The following is a 25,370-nucleotide window of genomic DNA, read 5'->3' as shown; positions in this document are numbered from 1 at the left end:
TACTTTCCATTCCATAGGCCACCCAATCTTCTGGGTGAATTGCAAGCACAATGCTACAGTCCTTTGTCAGATTCAATCAGCCTCACCCTAATGATTCCTAGAAAAATGCCTTCTAACTCCCCGGGGAGCATTTGGAAACGGCCTACACAGCATTTTCCAAACCTTCTTCTCCCCAGAGGACTGTTTAGAGTCAGTCATTCGTCTACTTGCAAAATTGCTTCTCCTCTGCCATTCCATTTGAGGTTTCCAAATTCTGCTCTGGGGTCCATTTCAAAACCTATAATTGGATCATTCAGGGGTCGAGCTGCTGTGGAGTGTCTGTGTCCTTCTCCATGTTCATCTTGGAACCAACCCCCACCAGAACTCACTTTTCATTGCAAAACTTGCCTGTGCTTCTTATTTCAAAACCACTGCATCTGAAAAATGGCCTCCCCTTTCAAAGTTACCTCCTACTTTGTATCACCAATTCAAAATATAATTTGTGTCTGGAAACCAGGGTGCTTTCAAAATTGTTTTGAAAGATAATCCAGAAGGTGGGGTTAAAAACCTCAGGATTATCTTCCCTGATTTTCTCCTTCACCCACCCACCCCCAACCTCTTCAATCTCCCTTACTTCAGAGTTCTAGGTCAGCCCAGAGATAAATCTTCCTGATTTTTGCTCTTAGCCTCACAGGAAGGAATTCTTGTCTGATTGATTAATGTGTCAAACTTTGCTGTAAAATGGGCATTTTCAGATTAGTAAGCTCAATGTCCCTATTTCAACTTTTAGGCAAAGCCCACTGTATTTTCAAGCTCCATGCAGCATTCAATTCCTTCGAGTGGGCTGTCCTCTTCTGCCAGGCCCTGGCATGTTCTAGTGATGTGTGGGGAACCAAGGAGCTAAGCCATCCCTGGGTGCCTGAAGTATAATAGTCCTCGAAGTCCCCACCACAATCCTGGGAGACTGGCTCTACTATCCCAACGCCAAAGATGAGGAAACGAGGCAAAGTCAGTTCTTGTCTAGGACCTCCCAGCTGGTGGGTGGGATTCAAATTCACATAGATCTGACTCCAAAGGCAAAGCTTTTTCTACTGCTTCAACTAATTAACTTCCTTATTTGAAGGTTGGAACTAGTCAGGCATATAGCCTCGGACAAGCCAGTTATCCTTCTCTGAACCTCAGGTTCCTTCCCAAATGAAGACGTTGGACCAGATGGGCACGAGGGCCCTTTTATCTCCAACGTGCTCTCATGTTCCTATTGCATCCGGGCCAGCTGATTCTGGAGGAGAACTTACATCAGACTCAAGCAATGGTGACAGCAGTGATAGCTATACTGACCATTTTCTGAGTGCCAACTCTAGATGAAGTGCATTATAACTTTACTTATTTTAATCCTTTTGATAGGTTTAACTGATCATCCCTATCTTACAGATGAGGAGACTGAGGATCAGAGATGTCAGAAACAGGCCCAAGATCACACAGCCAAATAGAAGCAAACCCAGGGGGATATGATTTCCAAGGCCATGCTCATGTGCCCACCGTGCTAAATTTGGAGGGAAGCTGGGGAAAGAAAGGAGGGCCAGGATTGTGAGAAATGGTCATTTAGGACTTGAGAAATGTATACACCCGGAAGAATGATCAGAGGTAAGTCAGGTGGGATGAGGAAGGGTGCTTAGAAGTCCAGGTGAATGAAGGCTCTGTCTTAGTCTCCATCACCTGGCTCCCAGCTCTAGGATGATGTGTTCCTTGCTTCTATGCACAGAATGCTGCCCTGGCAGGAGCTTGGCATGGGAGAGCTTGGCTTCGTACCCTGTCTTACTCCTAGAAGACACCCACACCTGAAGTCACTAAACCTTTCGGCTCTCTCTCTCTTTCTTTTTAACGGCTGCGCCTGCAGCATATAGATGTTCCTGGGCTGGGGGCTGAATCAGAGCTGCAGCTGAGGCCTACCCCACAGCTGTAGAAACACCAGATTGGCAATGCCGGATCCTTAACCCGCTGAGTGAGGCCAGGGATTAAACCTGCATTCTCAGAGAAACAGCCTTGGATTCTTAGCCTGCAGAGTCCCAGGGGGAACCCTATTGTTTGCCTTTTTTTTAAAAAAAATCTCATCCTCTTCCTGGGTCTAAGTTTTGAGCTTAAATTGCCAGACCCCCAGCCCAAGTCCTACCACATCCAGTACTTTTCTGGGGCTGCCTGAGTCTTGCTGTGCAGGAGGTGGGGCTTGCAGGAGTGTGAAATCATCACCAGCCATAATGCAAAAGAAAGAAAAATGGGTCTCTGAGGAATAAGCACGGATCCATCAAGCGTTATTCTAAGCGGCTCAGGTGACTGAGACAGGTTGGCCAGTTACGAGGGAGGGCCTGGGTGCAGGCTGCCATCTATAGGGTCTAAAAGTCCTACAGCCTCTGGGGAAGGAAGTCAAGTCAGGTTTGCCAAGGCAGGTGCACAACGGCTTGGTGGAGCACAGGTGCGGGCTTTGGGACCAGGTGGATCTTGGTTTGGGTACTAACTGGAATATGGCGTCCCCTTTCTGGTTTCCACATAACAGCCCCAGGCAATAAAAGGAGGAAGACTGGGACCTCACAGGGTGGCTGGATTCATTGGAAATAATCTTCAGGGCAGTCAAAGGTCCTTGGAAAAACAGAAAGGAGGCAGGGCCCAGTATCACTGTTCTGAGGGAAACAGGATGAGAAAGGCCTTTTTCTTCCCTTGAGTCCTCGAGCAGTCGTCACCATTCTTCATGCTGTTTTGCTTGTCCAAAAATTAGGGCATGACCATGTGGTGAGCAAAACCTGACAATACTCACTGGACACCAAAATTCAGAATGAAGTAAGTCTCTGGAACAGAAAACTAGCTTCTGGAGTCTGCTGGAAAACACCACCCAGAGCTTCAGCGGAGAAGTCATACAGCTTTTTATATGGGGAATTTTTCTTTTCCCTTTTATGGCCACATCTGCAGCATATGGAAGTTCCTGGGTGAGGGGTAGAATCGGAAGCAGCTGAGGCCTATGCCACGGCCACGATCTGAGCCGCATTCTGTGACCTAAGCCACATCTTGAAGCAATGCCAGTTCCAATAGGGAACTCCTATATGGGGAAGGTATTTTTTTTTTTTTTCAGGGTCACACCTGAAGCATATGGAGGTTCCCAGGCTAGGGGTTTAATTGGAGTTGCAGCTGCTGGCCTACACCACAGCCACAACAGCAACGCCTGATCAGAGCCCTGTCTGTGACCTACACCACAGCTCACGGCAATGCTGGATCCTTAACCCACTGAGCAAGGCCAGAGATTGAACCCAGGTGCCCATGGATGCTAGCTGGGTTCATTACTGCTGAGCCACAATGGGATCTCTGGGAATTTTTAAAACCTGCCTTTTCCCCACTTCAAAATACAGGTCCAGTTATTGCGTGACAATCACTATTATCCAAGAAAATAAAGGAAAAATAGGTCAAAATCAGGAAAAGGAAAGGACAAATCAGTCATAGCAAAAAATGTCACCTGTGAAGTGGCGTGGGGTGGTGGCATGTAGGAAGAGAAATGGATCTACCAGTCATGCTGGTGACTGTGTCCTGGGTAAGGGCTTTGTCCCAGAATTGTGTTCAGCAGCACCCCCTTTGATTCTCAGAGTTGTCCTTGTGTGGATGAGAAGCTCTTTGGTCGCGTAGTAGTCACAGGGAATCTAGAATATCACTTACACACTTAAGTGATGGGAGGGGGGAAACTGCATGCTATTTGGGCCACAAAGCCCTGAATTATTACAGGCAGGTGGACACTTAGTGAAGGAACTTCTAGAACCTTGTTCTCTAAGCCAGGGTGCTCTTCCTCTTATTTTTACTAAGCCCTCTATTTTTTTTAAATTAAAAAAAATTCTTATATATAATGATTTTTATTTTTTTCCATTATAGCCGGTTTACAGTGTTCTGTCAATTTTCTACTGTACAGCAAGGTGACCCAGTTATACATACATGTATAGATTCTTTTTTCACACATTATCATGTGCCATCATAAGTGATCAGACACAATTCCCAGCGCTACACAGCAGGATCTCATTGCTTATCCATTCCAAAGGCAATAGTCTGCATCTATGAACCCCAAGCTCCCAGTCCATCCCACTCTCTCCCTTTCCCCCTTGGCAACCACAAGTCCGTTCTCCAAGTCCATGATTTTCTTTCAAGCCCTCTCATTTTTACTGAAGCCCATCTGCTGGCTGGTGAAATGCAAGTGGAGAAAATAGGAGGATACAGGGTGAGGCAGGGAGGGGAGAAAAAGCCCAAGAAGTCATGGGATCCTCAGTCCATTTTATACCATGAAATCACACGGGGAAATGGACTCAGTGACTGTGCTTGTCTGCCACAGCTCTGTTTGTCTTTCTGGAAGGCAGAAGTCCTGCTTTGGGAGTGGACAGCATTGGTCAGCAGCCTGACTCGGCCTGACTCGGCCTGACTCGGCCTGACTCAGTGGCCCCTCTGCACAGTTCCTTGTTCTGGGGTTCCCATGAAGTGTCTTCAAGATACATGCCAGTTTCTGACCGTTGTAGACAAGACCACCTCAGTGTTTGGTATTTGTGTTCCACTGGCAGTCAGGATGTGTATGTGTGTGTGTCTGGTGGGCGGTGTGGGTGAACCACCCTAATCCAGGAAAAGCACACAGGCAACCCCCCCAACTCGGGCGGCACCCAGCTGGCCCCCTGTGTTCTATTTTAAAAGCTCCAACGTAGTCTGATCTGAGGTCTGTCCATTTCATCCCTTCCTTGTTTACTGGAACATTGGGTCACTGCAGTGCAGCTGGAACACAATCTCTGGGCGATTCAGCAAGGCCAAGGCGGGCCGTACAAGGCGTCACATCATTGCACTGTTTTTCCTCCCCTCCCACTGAGTTTTCTTGGAAGTTCTGAGCCAGGCTCAGTGTGTATCTCCAGAAATGCATTCCACATTCCCAGCTGCTTACAACTCAGCAAGTCTCACTGTCCCTCCTTTTAAAATCCACGTGCCCTGAAGGGTTAGAGAGAAAGAAGCCCACACCAAGGGTTGTCCCAGGCTCCCGGTGTGTTTGCTACTGCCTGCTGCACAGAGTTCCGACAGGGTCCTCCCTTAACAAGCAAAGAGGAAAATCATCTCTGTTGCGATGCCAGTGTGACTCGGCAAAGTTGCATCTAGCGTGCGCGTCTGTCCTGGCTGAGGGGGGCTGAGAGAGGCTTTGCTGCCCTTTTCCCCCTTGAATACGAGTTTCTCGTGACTTTCCACCACCCTGAACTCACAATGATCCGTCAAGGACCTTCTCCTATTTCCCTCCCAGCACCATCCTAATTTCCTCCCTTCAGTGGCTTCTCTCCTCTTCATGATCACTTTATCCCTTCCTGGACCAGAGGAAATAACGAGAGACAGGTGAGAAACAGCCAAACACATCAAAAATCCTATTTGTCTCTTTGAGGGTGAAAATGGTGCCTCTGTCTTTTACATTTGTACTTGCTGTTGAATTAGCCATTGATTCCTTAGGATGGAGCGCCAGCCTCACTTGGGATCTTGTTGAAGTGCATGGTCTCAAGCCCTAGCCCAGACCTTTTGACTCAAAGCCTCTTGGGCTGTACAGGCCAGCAGTCTGAGTTTTCACAAGCCCTCCGGGTAACTCTGATGTGTGCAAGTTTGGGAATCCTTAGGGTAGAGGGGTCTCCGTGGAGATGGGGGGAGGGGAGGCTTGCGGTTTCCCTCTGCGCTCAGATGTTAGAATCAGTGGAGGGGAACAGAGCCTGTGCCGTGCTCCTTAGGGCTGGCTCAGGCCCCTTGCCTTTCAAGCTGGGGCAGGTGTAAGAGTGAAGGTGAGGAGAAGGACTGAGAAGCCATGGTGACCCTATCGGATGCCCTCCGTGAGCTGGCTCTATGCACCACCCTTTGGATGGGAATCTAGAGCTTCCTGATCATCTCTCAGACCAAGTCATGTAATGGTTTAGATTCCATCACTCCACTTCTGAGAAATGTGCTCTTCATCTTGTCAATGCTTTCCTTTCTATACTCTGAAGAGCCCCCAAGATTATTAAGAGGTATTGAGATCTATGAGGCTAGACACATGATATCCAATTTGCATTTCCCAGCCATATGTGGCTACCGAACAATTGATATGTGGGTAATCTGAGCCGAGACATGATCAGAGTATCCATACACAGCATATTGCAAAGGTATAGTCCAAAAAAAGGATAATTATTTCATTAATACTTTTAATATTGGTTTCATGTTGAAAGTATAACACTTAGACTGTGTTGGGTTACATAAACTGTATTAACATTATTATTTTTTTTTTCCATGCTCATGGCATGTGGAAGTTCTCAGACCAAGGATCAAAACTGTGTCACAGCAGCGACCCTAGCTGATGCAGTGACAATGCCAGATCCCTAACCTTCCGCACCACAAAAGAACTCCAACATTAATTTCATCTATTTATTTTCACCTTTTAAATTGTGGCATTGGAAAAATTAAAAATTACCAATACAGCTCATATTTGTGACTCACATTTTACTTCCGTGGGAAAGCGCTGGTCTGGTTAGTCCGAGACTCTAGTCAAACGCAGGATTTTGAATAACACAAGTGGATAGGCCAGGAGCAAATACAAGGGAGCAAGTGTGAACTATAGCATGTAGAACATGTTGAGGTAAAGCAGTGTAGCCTAAAGCATGATAGCAGATCCCCTGAACTTTGGAGCTAGACATACTAGGGTTGAATCTAGACTCTGCCACTTACTAGGACAAGGACAAGTAACTTAAGCTCTTTGAATTTCAGTTTTCGCCTCTGTAAAATGATGGTCTTGGTCCCTAAAGAGGTTTTGTGAGAATTAGTTAAGACAATGAACATAAAAGGCTGAATACTAGTCCCAGCCATTAAGAAGTACTCAATAAATTTATTTATATTTTTACTCAGTATGCATGAATTCTTGTTACATAAGAAGGAATTCTATTACTAGATTGTATTAGATACTGATTATGGAACCTTTGTTTTGGAGGATCCTTAGCATTTAGATGGAGCTCCTCTATCTGGAATGGTTTGTGTATCATCCTACCCAAAATATCAGGTGAATGTCTTAATTTTTCAGTGCCTCCTCCGCTGAAAATCCACAGCCAGGCATGGACCCCTCCTCACCACCTCCTACTATGGTACTTAAAGACCTCACCATGAAAAACTGGATTGCATAAAGGACTGATCCTGGACAGAGACCCCTGGCTTGTTATATTTGCACAACTGGACAGTTTTCATGGCATAGATTGGATGGACTCTGTCAGTGACAGGAGGCAATGTCCCTCCTGAAGGAGGGAAGGGAGTCTCTTCACTAGCAAATACTCCAGGTGAGCAAAGTGAGGGTTGGGTGGATAATGGGAAGGCAACACTATGCTCCTGGCTTTAAGATTTATGGATGGGCCCTGAAAGAAGTGTTTTAGCCTTTCTGTCCCTAAGAGCACAGAACATCTAGTTTAGATTTCCCCAAAGAGAAGGCAGATCTCTCACAAGTTTACATGGAGGCAGGGATGAGATAAAAGGGTGACAATGAGGTGAAAAAGAGTGGAAAAAACAAACAAACTGAAAAAGGTGCTGCCCAGCTCTACATTGAAAGACCCTAAGAGTGTCCAGGCCTAATAGCATATCTCTTAAGGGTATAGTCTCTGGGATCCCAGCAGACTGACACTGTGATAAAACTCTGTCACAATTTCTCAGCCATTGGGGAAAAAAAAAAAGATCCTGTGATTCCAACCATGGAACTGCTACTCAAAACAACTGCAAGAAAGAGGAAGTAGAGACCACGCGAGGTATTTCCGTGTAAGACTGTTCCACCTTGAGAAAAGAAGCAAAATGTGGAAATGGGTCCTTGGCTGGAGAATGGATTAAAGAGTCTTTGGTCTCTTTCTGAATTGTGCTACTTAATTTATCATCACCACCATCATCATCATCTTTGTTGTCATCATCTCCATCAACCGTGCTTCCTACATGCCAGAAGTGTTGTGTTCCCTGGTTGATCTCATTTAATTCTTCTGACAGCAATATGAGGTAAGCACTCTTATTATGCCGTCTTTATGAATGAGGAAACCGAAGCTTAGGAACATTAAGTGAGTTGCTCAAGGTTCAACACACCCCTGTTGCAGACTGGCTGGAACTTCCATACTTAATACACAGAAAGGCAAACTGAAAGTGCCGTATTACAAATCACCAAGGGAATCCTTACATCAGAAGTGCTCAGCCTATATCCAACCTAAAATCTCTTTTATAAGAAATGTTTTATGTCAACATATTTACTATCCTGAAATGAAATTCACAGATTATATAACCAACCCAACTCAACACACTATATTTGAAAACCGATATTTAGTTAATTGAAAAGAAACGTGACATGAAGGTGTATTGTAACAACGTAGTATATATTATAATATCTAAACATTCAAGCACAGTGAGATGCTTATTTCTATATATAGAATCACCATGGAAACCACAGCCACAAATCCTGACAGCTCAGATATCACAAGTAGTGCTGATAATTGATGGCATGAATATCTGACAAGGTAATTAACGCCTACTAAATTTCTAAATATAATAAAGTACAATTTTACCTTGATTTAGATATTGATTACATTCTGGGAAAATTCCATGTGTATTAATTAAAAACATGCAAATAATACTTTGTGTTTATATGCAAGGTGGAGTTAAGTTCCAGATCATGTATGTATTTCTACTGTATCAAAATCTGGCAGGACACTTTTTATCGGTAGGGAATTTTTCTAGGCACTATAAGACGTTATGACATCGAATCCATATCTCTACCATGAAAAATGCCAGTAATATTTCTGCTTCAATTATTGGGCCACCAGAGACATGTAAATTGTCAAAACACCTTAGCACAATATTGCTCAACCCTGACTGCACATAAAATTGCCTGAAGAGCTTTAACTCAAAGATTCACACATGGGCAACATCTGCAGAGCCTCCGAGGTAATTGGTCAGGGGCTCTGCCTGGACATCAGGGCTTTTAAAAACTGCTTAGTGGATTCTAGGTAGTGGCCAAGGTTGAGAATCATGCATTAAGGGAGGTTCTGCCCCTTTGAGCATCATTGCCTTAGCTGAGTCAGATAACCAGGACATTGAGCTGGTAGACTTGCTTTCTTTCTGCCTCTTGGAGCTATTTCCTGTCAGATAGAGTCCAAGGGACTCCTAAATTAAGGAGCAACCTCTCTAGTTATAAATTGGGATGGGGGTGTGTGGTTCTCGGATCTGAAAAATCAAAGACCTACTTTCAAAAATCCCAAGAGTTGAGTAAATGATTATTCACTTCCAAATTGATAATGAACAGAAAAATGCAGTTTAACCACATAAAAAACAAATCAACCAGTGATTGCCTAAATACTGCCTACTTAGGAAATAAACTTGTACTATATTGTAGCCAAGCACCTTCTAGGACCCCTAGTCATCCCTCTGTAGGCTTCACTTTGGAGGAAAAATAAATTTAGAATCACTCTTCCGTTGTCTGTGGAACCCTTAAATCAGGATGGTAGATACATTTGTCTCCAGCACTAACTCTACATGAATCAGATTTGTTTGCCTGGAAAGGACTTTGAAGCCCAGTCGAGGCTAACTGAAGAGTGCTGTGGTGGGTTGGTTAGTGATACTTGCCGTGGGCAAGGATGGGGAGAGGAAAGGAAGTGTCCTATTCTTCCCTAAGGTTGTCCTGAGGGAGGAGGCACATTTCTCAAAAGTAACAAGTGAGCGTCTCAATCCTGGTCAACCTTTGGAACCTGACTGGATTTTATTGCCATCATCATTCAGTGAGTTTCCATTTGTTGAGGTACAGTTGTGCATTTGGCATTCATTACCTCATTTATCCTTACACCAACTCTACAAGTTAGGCATTTTCATCACAGCCTGTGATCCCACAGCTGGTGGAAGGAACTCATCATCCAATCGGCAGCTGCTTAATGCTAATATCCACAGGGCAATAAATAATAAGGAGTGAAATATGGCTTCTGACCTTCCTCCAAAGCTCTAATATTCTTTATCCTGCATCCACATCCCCAAGATTCTTGCTCAAAGATTCAGCAAATACCAAATGATAATATACATACATATTTTTCAGTATTTTCCTCTTATTTCCTGGTACTGGATCCTGTTCATGTATTTAAACAAAAAAATTTAAATATGTTGCAGGTATCTTTGTGTTAATGAAACTTTCTTTGCTTTGCATTTTTTCTCATCTTTTTAAAAATGTTTTTCTGCAACAGTATAGTATAATAGAGGGAATCCAACTCAGTGACATAATTAAGCACCTAGAAAGGTATTGGCATGTAATAGATGTTTAATAAATATTTGGAATGATTCAATCAATGCAATTGACACTTTTGTCCAAGAACAATGTTTTGGTGAAACTTTGGTGAAATCTAACTCATCAATTTTTCCTTTTCTGGTTTATTTTTGTGTGTGTTAAATCTAAGAAACTTTGGCCTTACCTAAGGTCACAAAAATTTTCACCTGTTTTCTTCTAGAAGTTTTATAGCTTTGACATTTAGGTCTATGATCCACTTAATTGACATTAAGATTTGTGTAGAGCTGAAGATCATATTTCTAAACACATCTTCATCTGCTTGGCATGGAAGAGGCAGGTGAAACAGTTTGAGAGTATGGATATAATACTTCCTGTCTTAAAATATAGTCCAAAAGTTGTTTTTCCAGAAAAAAAGTCTCACAGCAATGTCATATTTAGCATTTGACTCTTTCTTCTAAGAAAAAGAGTCCCTTCTTCCCCCAACTCTCCCCCGCCTCTTCTAAAGTGTTAAAAAAATAGAAAACTCTTTTTATTTCAGAATAACAATGTTAAAATGCAGTAAAGGAAGTCAACATTTTCTACCTTTAACCAGGTAACAGCCCTGAGCAGCACTCTTTAAATCCTACATTGCCTGCAAAATAATCTTTGACTCGGGGCTCAAGGAACAGACCACCAACAGGGGGCTGAGGCCCATGGTAGGGAAGGAAGAGGTCAAGGGTCCATTCATTCTTCTGGTCAACCTCTAGCTATTCCAACTTTGAGCTGCACAACTGCCTGAGCAAGACCTCTGCATTTAGGGACTTTTGGGGAAGTCAGGGGGAGGGGATAGCCTGAGAAGGAGCTTGTCCTCTGAATTCATACAGCTCCTGAGAAGACTTGATTTCATAGCTGGAATGGCAGCCAAGCTTTCTACCTGCTCATAATTCTAATTGCATGTTTATACCTTTTTTTTTTTTTAAGTCTCTCTGACAGTCTGGGATGGGCTAAGCAAAAGGAAACGGACTCTGTTAGATCTTCATTAGATATATGGAAAAACATTTGCTTCTCACTGTTGGGTTTGTGTCCTTTATGTTTGTTTCAAATCCTCACACTCACTGTACTGGCAGGAAGGACAGCCCCTGACCTTTCACATCCTACTTAACTACTGGCCAAAATCCAACCCAAGTCTTAGTCTATGAGTCTAACTACTAAGGCATTCTTAGTGATCTCTCTTTTATCTAGTCTTAAAAAAAAAAGACCACTGATACGGGTAATAGCCAGGAGCTAGGAGAGATGCTGGGAGTATATTAAAAAATGAGACACAATTCACACCTGTCAGGGAGCTTCCAGCCCAGTGAAGGGGTCAGATGCAGTAACAGCTTATGCCAGCAACAGTGCTGTGATAAAAGATGTTCAGAGACAGTTCTGGAAGCACAAACGTAAGACAGCTAATACAGACCAGGCTAAGCCAGAGTGTAATATGGACTCAGGAAAGAATTTCTGGAGGAGGCAATAGCTTTTTTGACTTTGAGATTAACTTGGTATCACATAGGAAAGGATGGTTGCTGGCAAATCTGTCAAAAGTACAGAGGCATGGGAAATCTGGAAAACTCCAGGTAGTTTAGTAGCCCTCTCAACTCACTTTTGACTGGGTTCCTTTAATTTTGTTCAGAGGAAAGCTAGGAGGGTGCTCTGATGATGACACATGATTCCTCACCTCACTTGTCCCAAGCACATCAATTCCTTGGCCCCTGACTCAGTTACACAAAACTGTGCAGCGAGGTGGACACATGTGCTCACATTTTAGAAAGCAATTTAGAAATCTTCTGCAGTTACCTTCTAATATACCTTGGGGGATATCCTTCCCCTCTCTCAGCAGCTTATCACAGAACCTCAGGTGAGGTCCACTCCTGGAGGAATTCTGGCAATTCTGTCCCTGTGCCTTGTTAGATTTCTAGCGATGTGTTAGAAAGCCTTAAAGACTGGCTCCCTGAGAGGACTGGTCAGCAGTGGCTAAAATATAGAATGTAAGGGAGAAGAGGCAAGAAATGCGGCTAGGTGGAATAGGAGGCTATGCAAATCTTTGAAAGCTTATGGAAGGAGCCAAAGAAAGATTACACTGTTGACATATAACCTGAGCCATACAGATGAAAACTTGCTTATTTCTAGTTGCTCTAGGATACAGGCTGGTCCCTCCGATGGAATTATACATATGTTTTCCTTTTTTATCTTTTTGGCCATGCCTGTGGCATGCAGACATTCCCAAGCCAGGAATCAAACCTGTGTCACGACAGCCACCCGAGCCACAGAAGTGACAACTCTGGATCCTTAACTCACTGTGCCACAAGGGAGCTCCCTGTACATACATTTTCTGAGGGCAACAGTCCTGCCCAGTATCTCCTTGTGTCCTCTATGATCACAGAACTGTGTCAGGCACACAAGAAGTAATGAAAAATACGTTGGTATTAAGTGGATCTGAATGGGCTGACCAAAGAGGGTACGTAGATTTTTAGATTTGCATAGAGCCAGATTCTTAGAAGGCAGGGAGGGGTAGAGTCTGTATTATCTGGAGTCTGAGATCCTTTCCAAATACTCTAGCCTATTCTAAGTGGCTGTTTCTCTCAATTTTCCATTCTCTGCCACTAGGAGGAAGCATCATTTCCCTTTGCCCTCTGAGACAGGGACCCTCTGTCCCATAATACAAACATGCATACATGACATACATGTAAAAACATATTCCACCAATATAAACCAGCGCCTGAAGCTTTGACCTTGATTGACCGGCAACATGTTGCCTGGTGTTTTGGCCAGTTGGCTCCAAAGCCCAAGACAGAGGGTTCTAGAACATGCAGTGCTCTCACCTCCAACTATCTCTGAAGGTACTGCCCCAAGAAAAACTACTTTCTGTGAAGCATCTGAAGAGTAGATGAATTCTGCTGGCAACAACTGGCAAGCTCAAAGATTACAGAATCCTATGTTGGGTAAAGGGGGTTAGGATGGGGTCAGTGGTCTTTTTCTGTTGAGTTTTCTACGACTCTGGGTCCCTAGGGAGTTTCCTCAGAAAATCAGTTCAGAGCGTGCTGGCCTTGTGTGTTGTAGCCTTCTGTTTATTTCATAGTGGTTGCAATATAGTGGCATGTGTGCTTCTGCCAGCAGCTTGAAGCCTTCTAACTAGAAATATAATGCCTCTCAAGAACTCAAAGTATATCCCAAACATGTTTTTCTCCAGGCCTGTGTTTGCAGGATTACCTCTGCCATCAGTGACAGTGAAACTAAAGGAAAGCTGTCTAATTTGATCATCACTGTCAATGTTCCAGTTAAACACTGTCTGAGTGTCTCAGGCTGTCCTGAAAAAGATTTGTCAATCAATTTAGCAGAACTTCTCAAAGCTTGTGACATCAGAGGAGTTTAGGTTATTTCTGAGTTGAAAGACAGGGTGGCCAAGGCCAAGGACATAGTCAGCCTCACTCGCATGTACAGCTTCCATCCAAGTCAAGCCTTGGGCTGGCCTCCCGGGTAAACATCTTTAAGGAAGATTTGCTTTGAGAGGTGACTAGTGCCAAGACCAAGATTATAAGCTGCTATGTGTGTGAGAGGTGGAGACCATGCAAAGTTGTAGGAAGAAACTCAGCCTTTCTTCCTTTGAGGTTTGCTGAAATCTCTCCAGAGTTTTGAAAGGCAAAGTCAGCACTGTTGCTTTCATAAACATGTGCTGAGCCTGAACTCTTGCCCAGACCAAGGACACAGGAGGCAATGAGACTTGGAGTGCAGGCTTGGCCATCACACCTGTTGCAAATGGGCTTGCACTGGGCTAAGAGGCACAGCCAAAGATAAGTCTTTCTATGTGATATATTCATGGAAATAAATAATAAAACTATAAATGAAATATTTTTAAAACAAACGTACCTTAAAACAAAATTCACTCACATTTTTGGAGCTGCTATTAGCATGGAGGGGTCACAATATGTATAATAAAAAAGAGATGATGTAGATAAATGCTACTGTATAACATATGTACTTTCTAAATTATTATGAGCATGCAGAAGAAGGAGTTATTGGCAGGAGTTTTACTCTTTTTTTTTCCCCCCATAGAGATTTTGCAATACTAATGACAAAGAAAGCCTGGTAGAATCACCTACTGGGAAGGCAGTGGTCCAGCTTTGGGTAAATCTGATTCATTTACTCAGCAAATATTTATGGAGCACTTACCATGTGCTGTCAGGTTGTTGGGATACATCCGTTAACAAGAAGGAAGAAGATTCCTGTCCTTATTCTAGCAAAGAAAGCAGGATTCAAAGCACTTCCTCTTAAGTAATAGGTAGAAATCTATTTTTGTTGTTGTTGATAAAACTACTAAAAGCCGTAGGATTTCAAAACTCTTAATCCTGAAGTCTCACTAAACAACAGAACCAATAGGATTTAGAAGGATGGTTGGCCCACATAAGTCCTGAAAGCAGATTTGGAGCCAGTGTGGGCTTAGCAGTTGGCTCTCGGAAGTAAATAATAGAAAATAGTCTAATTTGCAGTATTTGACTTTTTTTTTTTTTTTTTGGCAGTGGTGTTGTAAACACTCACTGTGGCCATTTCAAATTAACCATGAGATGTCCTTAAACCTGGTGTTGGGAAAATACGTACAATGGTTCTTAAGAGCTGGTGCAAACTGGCTCTGGGTCACCACAGACTCAGGGCCCATACGATAATGAAGCATCTGAAGCATCGCACATGGAAAGGGCGTTGAAGTCCATGGACATTTGTTTCTTGTTCATGGTGTGTGGCAATCAGTGCTGACAGAGGTGTCACAAGTGAATTGCTGCAAATACTCTTAATTCTTTAAGTCACCTCACTGATGCAGAAAAAACTTTTTTGGGAAAAAAGAAACATTAAACGTATACAGAACTTATTTGATTTATGAACTAGAGCAAAATATGTCTTTCTTCATATAAGTTCTTGTTATTTCCTTTAGGCCTTGGCAGCTATGCAGAGCATTGCAGTGAGAAGCTGCTGTCTTGGGGGAGCTTTACTGCTTTTGGAGATTTAATACTGATCTTGAACTTGAGGTATATAAAGGAATACCTGTGTCTGTTCTGCATTTCCTTATTGGATTAAGCAGATATTTTGTTTTCTTCTTAAGTTATATACTGAGGATAGTTAAACATTTCCTCTTGAAAAAAATCAGCCAGGCCGTTTTGTCAGATTCATGTTTATAGAGTCTGAGTCCTTCACGATGGACAAGTCAGTTACACCAAACTGTTCTGCCTGGATGTTTACTGCTTCTAATTTCACTGTATGTGTCTGGACCAACTTAGGTCTAAAGGACACTGTTGTTGTTGCTTTTCCAAAACCTGTGGAAAGGTGCTCATTCCTTTTTTTTTTTTTAAACAAACTTTGTTTCGCTTCTCCTAGGTGTGTCTGCATGAACTTCTATGCACCAGAAACTTTCATTTCAATGCTGAAATGTGGGGTAAGATTTTGGTGAAATTTTAAACAAATTTAGGGAACTACCTTAAGTAAATTCAACCAGGTATCACATGCAGTCTTACTTTGGAATTGTGAAAAAAAAATAATAATAAGAGTGGAAATATGGAAAGAGAATGCAATAGCTACAACAGCATAAACATTGACTATTAAGAATCAAAATAATATTCATAAAAAATATTCATTAAGTTAGGTGTCAACATTTGTAAGAAATGCACTGTTCCTGGCTTCGAGGTGGAAGAAGGCCGCCACAAGCTAAGGAATGTGGGCCGCATCTAGAAGCTGGAAAAGGCAAGAAAACAGTCTCCTCTAGAGCCTCTAGAAGGAATACAGTCCTGGTGACACCTTGGTCTTGGCCCAGTGAGACCCATATCAGATTTCTAACCTACAGAACTATAAGATAGTACATTTATGTTTTCTTAAGCCACTAGGTGTGTAATCATTTGTTACAACAGCCACAGGAAAGGAATGCATGTATGGTTCTCTACATTTTTGGTCTCTGCAGAGACAGGGTGGATGGGGCCAGGAGACTAGCTCTGGCACTTAGAATGGGGGATGGGTGTGATTTGCCCCCTACCTGGGCAATGTGCCATGACCTCTCTCTCTGGTGGTTGGACAGCTGAATGCAGAGGGTCAGTAGAGGGTCAAGGAGGCTCTAGTGGATGGCAGAGTCGCTGTTTGCAAGGAGCCTTGAATCTGAAGTCACCACTTGAAAGAGTGTTGCCTCTGGGAGCTGCCCCAACCAAATGCATGAGTCTTAATCCCCTGAGTTCCCAGAGTTCATTTTTCCCTGCAGCAGAGCTGCTTCTAGTCTAACTCCAGAATCTCCAAATCAGATTATTTTTTCTTTTTAAAAAATTTTTAAAGAGTTTTTTTTCTTTTTTTTTTTTTTAAGGGATCAAACTTCTACATGGGCAAAGTCAGAACTTTGTTGGGCTTCCTTAGCCTTAGTTTGTAATTCAGTCTTTTTAAAATTTCACGTAGCACATGGAGAGCATTGTAATCAAATTTCTATACTTAGGGCTTGTGACGGTCTTAAACCAGTGCTACTTTCTTGGCCACGGAGGCACCCACAGCCTCACAGTGCAGACAGACAGCTCATTGGTCTCTTACAGGCTCTTCTGGCCTTTTCCTAAATATGCTCTCCAGTGCCATAAATTTCTACTTTTGTCCAGAGATTCCTTTTTCTTGGAATATGTACCCCACCCCTTCCTTTAAGCTCAGCTCAATTCCATCTCCTTCAAGATGCCTTTCTAGATTCTCCAAGGAATATGAATTTCCTTCCTCCATGATTCCCTGTGTTCTTTCGTAATACTTATTAATGGATCCCTGTCCTCTCTACCCAAGTACACACACAGGCACATCCTAAAATGTAGCTTCCAGAAGGCAAATATCATCCCAGGCTCACTGTGGTCCTTCACCATAAGATAGTGCTCTAGGGCAGTAAATGCTCTGTGCATTTGCAAATTTTAGTAAAACCTCTGCGGCTGGTGGAAGAGTTTTGTTTTGTTTGTTTAAGCAGACAGGATCACGTGGTGCCTTTTATATTATCATATAGGACTGGTCCATTTATATAGAGCAAGGGTCCCCCAAGATTCCTTGTTCATCAAAATCTGAATGACTAAACCAGGCACTGTGCTAAAGGGCCGGAGCACCACGTACCCTGTGGAACTATCAAATGTCACCCACTAGGACAGCTGCAAACCACATATAGAGTGTACCTACTACGTACCAGACTTTGGGCAGGTGATCGACATCAGCCTGAGCCTCTGGCCAGTCCTTCACTTTCTAGGACTTCTTCCCTTTCAGGGAAATTTGGCCTCCCAGCATCTGGGGAACAAGCTGCTTATTTGCTAATATCTGTTTGCACATCAGGGTTTTTTACTTTTAGGAACAGTTTGTCTCTCTGGCAGATCTCCGTGTTCCCATACCGTTGTTTATGATGTAACTAAGCATCTATCGTATAGAATTGAACTCAATTCTCTTTTGAAACTGCAAGAGATCTAACCCGCTCATTTTCTTTCCATTTAACATACGAGAGGGGTGTGTAGGAGCAGTTTATTAAGGGGGAGCTGTTTATTGAGGGATCCTGGGGCTAATCCCAGCCCATTATTTCTCCATTTCCTTACAGCTCACTGAGAAGGGTGGGAGAGAACAGGAACGGGGAGACTATTCTTTCCTGAGTGATTGTTTGGCCAGTCCACAGGGATCCTGACTTTCCTACACCCATCAGGGAAGTAGCATCCAGAGGGTCATTCCAGGGACAGGGCTGGCTGTGTCAGGCTGTAATGAATGGTTCAGACTGAGAAGTGGAACTTGGCCAACAACAGGGAAAGACAATAATCATTGGAAAATTTAGGCATTGAGAATAAGATCCATGTCTGTCTTATGTCCCCTGGGTACCAACACAATGACTTGGCTTAGTAACTGCCCCATAATGTTTAAATTATGTTCAGTGAATGAGTGAATGAATGGATGCCGTATTCTTGCTTCCTTCTCCAAACACTCTTTATAAAATTACGGCATCTCATTCATGTCTCCTCTATAAATCGGGAATTTGGTGAGGCATGCTGTTTATTGCTTAGGAATCATTTTACTTAATCACAAAGGTCCCAGGGGTTCAGGCGGGGAAAAAAAAAAAAAAGCAGGTTTGGGAGAAAGAGTAGGATAGGATCTTCCTAGAGATTTTTCTTTCCTTTTTCTTTAATGGGCGCACCCATGGAAGATGGAAATTCCCAGGCCAGGTATTGAAGCCCAGCCTCAGCTGTGGCCAGATCCTTTAACCCACTGCACCAGGCTGGGGATTGAACCTGCACCTCGACAGTGACCCAAGCTGCTGCAGTGGGATTCTTAACCCAAGGTGCCACAGCACAGTGAGGCTAGAGCCCCACTTCAACTCCTATAGAGTTGAAAGCTCTATAGGAGTTTCTGTTATGGCTCAGTGGTAACAAACCCTACTAGTATCCATGAGGACGCTGGGTTTGATAAGCGGGTTAAGGCTCTGGTGTTGCCGTGAGCTGTGGTGTAGGTCACAGACACGGTTCAGACCTGCTGTTGCTATGGCTGTGGTGTAGGCTGGCAGCTACAGCTCCAATTCGACCTCCAACCTGGGAACTTTCATATGCTGCAGGTTTGGCCCCCAAAAAGACCAAAAAAAAAAAAAAGAAAGAAAGAAAAAGAAAAGGAAAGAAAGCCCTATAGAACAAATATCAGCAGTATATGGCAATGGTTAATTAACTATTCTGCAGTCTGTGGCTCTGAATTCTAGTTCTGGTTCTCTACTGACCATGGGCAGGTTACTTAACCACCCTGCCTTCAATTTCTCACCCATAAAGTGGGGATGATAATAGTATCTATCTCATAAGATTGCTGTGGATTAATTTGCGTGTTATTCATATAAAGTACTCAGCCCAGCCCAGGGACATAGTAAGCTCTGAAAAAATGAGAGCTATTATTATAATTAGCTCAAAGCAGAGCAGAACTTCGTAGACATATTTTGATGGCCTGACTGAAATGGGATTTAGCCTGGAGGAAGCAGAACCAATTAGGATCAGATAATTCATCAGAATTCCTTCTAAATGGATGTGTGTATATGTAGAAATGAATCATTTTGTTGTTTAGGAGAAATGATCAAAGCATTGTAAATCAACTATACATTAATAAAACATTTTTTAAATAAATTAAAAAATTTTTAAAAAATTCCTTCTAGATTTGTAGTTCCAGATTTTCTCTTGCCTTGGTCCTTTCTCCAAATAAGAAAAATATGGGGTTCTTTGAAATAAGGAGAATGGGTATATTTTCAAGGATAAGGTACAGTTTAGGGAAGCTCTCTGAAGGAGGAGTTTTCAGGGCTTGGCTCCTGCTTGGCTAAATGTTTTAAAGAACTTGAAAGCTGATGAAGAGCTGTCATTCATCTCCAGGGAGGGCTGGGTAAGAGGAAGTGGAACCCAATGGCAATTGAAGCACTTCCCGCTAGACAGGAAGAAATTCCCGGAAGCAATTTAGTTTCCACAGGAGGGCAGGTGATAGCCTTCCAGGAAAAAAAATTAATGAACTTTGTTGGGGTATAATTTTTTCTTTTTTCTTTTTTTGGCCACAACCATGGCATGCATAAGTTCCTGGGCCAAGGTTCAAATCCTCATCACAGCCAATACCATAGCCCCAGTGGTGACAACCTTAACCTACTGAGCCACCAGGGAGCTCTGAGATATAATTTACAAACAGCAAGTTCATTCACTTATTGAATGGTGTTCGATTAGTTGTAACACGTAACATGAATACTTCATGTAACTACTATCACAATCAAGATATAACACATTTCTGCTGGTCCAAAAGTTTTCCTCATTCCTTTTTAGAGCCAGCTTCCCTAACCTAACTCTTGGGTCCTGGGACATCACTGATCTGCTTTCTATCATCATTTTGCCTATCGTGGGATTTTATATGAATGGAGTCTCACAGTATATACGCTTCTGTGTTTGGTGTCTTTTACTCATCCATGTTGTTATATACACCTGTCGTTTGTTCATTTTTTAAACTGAGTTATGTTCTATCGTATAGATATACCACAACCTCTTTCATCTACCTACTCACATGTAGATGAACATTTGGGTTGTTTCCAGGTTGTGATCATGATAAAGTTACATGTATGTACAAGTCTTCATGTGTATTTTTTCCAAAATGGATGTCCCATTTTACATTCCCAGCAAGCAGCGTGTGAGAGTTCTAGTTGCTCCAGCCTCACCAACAGCTGGTATTTGCATTAGGTATTATAACAGCCTCCCAAAAGTGTCCATGTTCTAATCCCCCAAGTCTGTATATATGTCGCCGGGGCTGGCAAAAGAGACATCACAGCTATGACTAAGTCAAGGATCTTGAGATGGAAAGATTATTCTGGACTGTCTAAGCAGGCTGGTGTAAATCATAAGACTCTTTAAAAGATGAAATACAGGCAGAAGCATGAACTGGCAGCTATGGAAGGAGAGCTAACACATTTGGTTGCTTTATCTTAAACACATGGTTTATCCCACTCGTCACTGGTTGAACTGAGCCTTTAAACCTGGTTTGCCTAGTTTATATGTGCATTTACTCTGCTGCTCAGCCTCCTCAGTGCAAGACACTATTAGGACCCCTCGCAACAGAGAGATGCTTGCAGGATTTGCTGGATGACATTGGGAACCTGGGGAGAGGGTGATACAAGGAGCTGGGATGGGAGTTCCAAAGCCAAACTTTGCCTTCTTCTTCTTCTTTTTTTTTTTTTTTTTTTTGTTTTTTTTTTGTTCTCTTGGGGCCACAACCACAACATATGGAAGTTCCTAGGCTAGGGGTCAGAGCTACTACTGCCGGCCTGCACCACAGCCACAACAAAGCCAGATCTCAGCCACATCTGCAACCTACATCACAGCTCAGGGCAACGCCAGATCCTTAACCCACTGAGCAGGGCCAGGGATGGAACCCACATCCTCATGTATACTAGTGGGGTTCATTACCACTGAGCCACAACAGGCACTCCCCAAACATTGCCCTTTAAACAAGTTTGGCAGCTTTCAGAGAGAAGATTTGTGATTCTATCCTCATGGACCACAGAAGTTCCTTAGCCCTTTGTCTATTATGGGACCATCCTATTTTTCTTATCTTGTAATCCCTAGTACCCAGTCCAGAGCCTGGTGAATGTGCAGTGCCTCATAACTGCTTGTTGAATTGCATTGAATACCAACCATCCTAGCCCAGAAAGACCTCAAGGGATCTGAGTTAGAGCAAAGCTCAGAAATAATGCAGCCCAGACTCCTGCTGGATGCAGGAATTCCCTTCCATTGTAAATCAGAGTGCTGTGATTGGGAGCAGAGGATCTGGAGACAGACTTCCTGGATTTGAGTCCTCGCTCCTGTTATTCAAATTCTATAAATATGGGCTGATTACTTAATTTCTGTGTGTCTCAATACTTTATAGGAATATTGTAAGATTTTTAACAAGATAACATATCGAAATTGTTTAAAGCAATGGACTGGTGCTAGGAAGTGTTCGGTGAGTGCTGACCGTCATTATTATCAGTTGTTATCATCAATGGCAGGAATACATTGAGGCGAACGTATCCTCTCGTAATTTGCATGCACTGATCCCAGACCTGTCTTCACATGAAACCTTTCAGAGAGCCAAAGACAGCTATGAGGTGCCTCCAGAGCTTTCTCTGAAGTTACGCACCCACACTTCTCTCCAGTCATGTTTTCTCATGCGACAGGATCTTCAGATCTTTTTTCCATTTTCTTACAGGTTTCTAGTTGCACCTGGAAGTGCCCCATTTGAACACAGTTGTTCAGGAGGAGGGCTGCGTGGGCTTAGTCCTCCAATCTAGGCACTATTCCAACTCAAAGCTAAGTGCCTGGGTCTCTGGGTGGAGATGGGGGTTGTGAACTGGTTGCTTACCCAGTTGTCATCTCGTTACACTCAGGCACCCGTCCATCCTGAATCTCAACTCTTTTAACTGAGGTTAGAGTGTGAGGTTCTGTGGGGTTTAACTCCTCCTTCCTTCACCCGTGGCCACTCCAGCACTCTGGGAGGGGAACAAAGTGGGCAGGCCGTCTTGAGTTTCTTCTAGTGCCACAAAAGCCAACTTCGATGTTCGAGGCAGAGTAACGGCCATGGACAAGCACTGGGAAATCCCTTAGACCCTATATCGCAGCTTCCCACACAGTGAACCCAGGGAGACCTGGCCTGACCTTCTAGCAAGAAGAATTTTAGGCAGAGAGAACTGCATTCCGAATTGCAGTTTTAAGAGTCTGGCCTTGATGTCTAGACACTCACTGTTCACGGTGTTAACCCCAAACTGCCCATTCCTTCCATCCTGCCTCCCTACTGCTGATTCCAGCTTATCTCTCCAACCTCAGCTCTCCCCAAGTCCTAAAAACCTACACTTATTCATTTGCTTCTCTCCATATATTTTAAACTCTACTACCAGACTCCCCTTTGGATAGGAGGCTCCATCAAAAATGCTAACATTCACCAAGCATTTACTATTTACTAGGCTAAGTGCTGTATATGAAATATATCATTTAAACCTCATAATGATCCCATGAGGTAGCTAAGGTTCCTGGCTCCATTTCACAAGTAAAGAAACTAGGGCTTAAGAGGTTAAATGTCTTGTCCAAGATCAACTAGCTGGTAGTGGTGGAATTTGGGTTGGTACCCAGTACCTCTGACTCTAGAGTGATAATGCCTCTTCCCATAGGAACCCTCTAGTAAATAATAATCCCCTCCCACTCGGTATCTCTGGATTCAAACAGGGAAAGAGAACCACTATGCACTATAGACAGTGGGTTTATTACAAATCTTAGACCTCACCTAATTACAGGAGGAACAGAGAACATGAAGGTATAGGTGGGGAGTTGAAGGATCAATGGCAGAGTCAGTGACACCGCTGAGCACATCCCACAGCAGGAGTGAAGCCATAAAGGAAAGCTCGTGGGAGGTCCGAGCCTCTGGTGAGGGGCCTAGACCCCAGGCTGCAGTTGGTCAGCAGGGTCAGGAGGTGGGAGAAGAGCAGACTGTGGAGCTGGTGCCATCATGGACCAACTGGAATCTGTAGCACTTCTTCATTTGTCACCACGTTTAATTACAGTGACCTTCAGAGGTCATAATGCTGCCTCACTTCAACTTTCTAAAGCTCATGCACTTTGGTGCAACTCTAACCCAAAACCAAAACGAGAAGGGAGTTCTGGGAAGCACACTTCTGGGTTAACCAAGCTGACCGTGCAAACCACCCCGTGTGGCAAATCATGCAAACCTCTTCCCGTGCATTACCCTCAAAAGCAGCTGGTGCACCCATCCGTGGGAGGGCCCAGACGTCACCCCGGAGTCTGCAAGTGCTAAAAACGCTCATCCGATTCAATCTTGCATTGCCTTCAGTTGTAATTCAGAGACTTAGTATATGACTAATGCTCATTTACTTTCTTTTTCTTATGTCAGAAGATTAGAGTTTATCATTTCAGTTTTGACCACTGGTCTAAAATGTAAAAGAGAACCAACAAGTTAACTTAAAAAAACAAACAAACAAAAAAACCCCAAACCTCTTGGAGTTCCTGTTGTGGCTCAGCAGAAATGAATCTGACTGGTATCCATTAGGACGCAGATTCAATTCCTGGCCTTGCTCAGTGGATTAAGGATACTGTGTTGCCATGAGCTGTGGTGTAGGTTACAGAAGCGGCTCGGATCTGCTGTTTCTGTGGCTGTGGCATGTAGGCCCACAGCTATAGCTCTGATTCAACCCCTAGCCTGGGAACCTCCATATGCTGCGGGTGTGGCCCCAAAGTGAAAAAAACAAAACTCTTTATAGACAGGCGAGGTGATGAATTTTTCAAGCATTAGAGTGTAGAAGACAATTAGCCCTGGGTCTGGATTCCATTTAAAACAAAAGGAAATTAAGTTTAAAAAAAAAAAAAAAAAAACCTTCAGTAGTTGTATGCCAAGGATTCCAGCAAAGACAAAACAGCCTGAAAGCACAGGATGAGTCATCATAATTGTTTGCCAAGGCTTCTCCAGCTCATAAGGACTGTACTTTCGTGCCAGGAGAATTCCTGTTTGCAGCTTACCGAGAGCAGTTGCCACAGCAGTAAGTTCATATTACCTGCTTACTATCAAAATTGGTATGGACAAATAAGAGCTATCATGGGGCAAAATTATTTTTCCAGAAGGACCTGGAACTCCTAAGTTATTGGCTCTCCTGCCTGCCTCACTGTATCCACAATCTTTGCACCAAATTCCTTCCCCCTTGCCTCAGCTCAACATCTATCTCTCATTGGTTTCATTGTCAGCAAGCTAAGAAATTCTCTCCAGCAACAATGCTAATTTTTCTCTAACATGTAAATTGCCATGGGTATTTAGAGGAGAAAAGCAGCCTTCTATGAGTATATGTGTGTTTTGTGTGTGTGCATGCATGTACACATAAGGCAGGTACCCTGAGATGAGCAGGACAGCCCTTCACCCTGAAGCACCATTGATTCATTACACAATTACTCAATTATTTATGGAGCATCTACCTCTATGCCAGGTACTGTGCCAAGTGATGTGGAAACCCTGGAGAATAAAATAGATGAATCATATCTTTTTTGGACAATGCCATTTTAAAATACTCTGCCGTATTCTCTATGAAAATTAATTTCTATCTATGAGAACTTTATCTGAGACGGTGAGTTTGGGAGACAGCATGACACATTCATTCCTCTCTATTTTTCGCATTTCACACACCCTCATCTCCACCCTATTACAGTGCTTATCTGGTTTCTGTAGACTAGTCTGTCAGTAGATCAGAGAGCAGGGGCCTGTGCGTCACTGTCTATTTCCTTACAGTGATTTGTCATTGACTTTCTGAAAGACAAAACGGAGGGCAACCATATCCTCAGAACATCAGTCACAAAGTCTTACCACCTGTTACCAGGTAGTAGCTCTCTCATGTCTTTTCCCCAGGCTCAGGCTGTAAGTTTTCTTGGGAGACACCATCCATTTATGTAAAAAACTCAAAAAAAGAAAAGGACAATAGCGATGCAGATTCACGTGGGACAGAGCTATTAAAGCATCTCAGACCAGCAATTTCCCTGAATTTCTCTGAATCAGAGTGATCACCACATTGTTGTATTTTCACTCAGACATTCCCAGACTC

The 25,370-nt window shown here is 43.2% G+C and overlaps 1 long non-coding RNA gene across 3 annotated transcripts in view; it reads left to right on the top strand.

The window, feature by feature from the left end:
• LOC102162221 (uncharacterized) overlaps window positions 1-25,370 on the top strand; it is a 173,655-nt gene that overhangs the window by 70,910 nt on the left and 77,375 nt on the right. For 2 of the 3 annotated variants that reach the window (XR_014816393.1, XR_014816395.1), the window contains exons 3-7: window positions 7,061-7,310; window positions 7,678-8,007; window positions 14,339-14,410; window positions 15,210-15,303; window positions 15,650-15,707. This is a non-coding gene — a long non-coding RNA (uncharacterized LOC102162221). Of the gene's footprint in view, window positions 1-1,410; window positions 1,624-7,060; window positions 7,311-7,677; window positions 8,008-14,338; window positions 14,411-15,209; window positions 15,304-15,649; window positions 15,708-25,370 lie in introns of those variants that run through there. The other variant, XR_014816396.1, reaches the window with a different exon arrangement.

The sequence above is a fragment of the Sus scrofa genome, chromosome 9, assembly GCF_054392235.1.
Source record: "Sus scrofa isolate SSC_HxYL_T2T_F1_AM1 chromosome 9, Sscrofa_HxYL_maternal_Yorkshire_Landrace_v2.0, whole genome shotgun sequence".
In the NCBI taxonomy this organism is placed as follows: Eukaryota; Metazoa; Chordata; class Mammalia; order Artiodactyla; family Suidae; genus Sus; species Sus scrofa.
The sequence above is the reverse complement of the archived record's forward strand: the minus strand, read 5'-3'. Positions and strand labels throughout refer to the sequence as shown.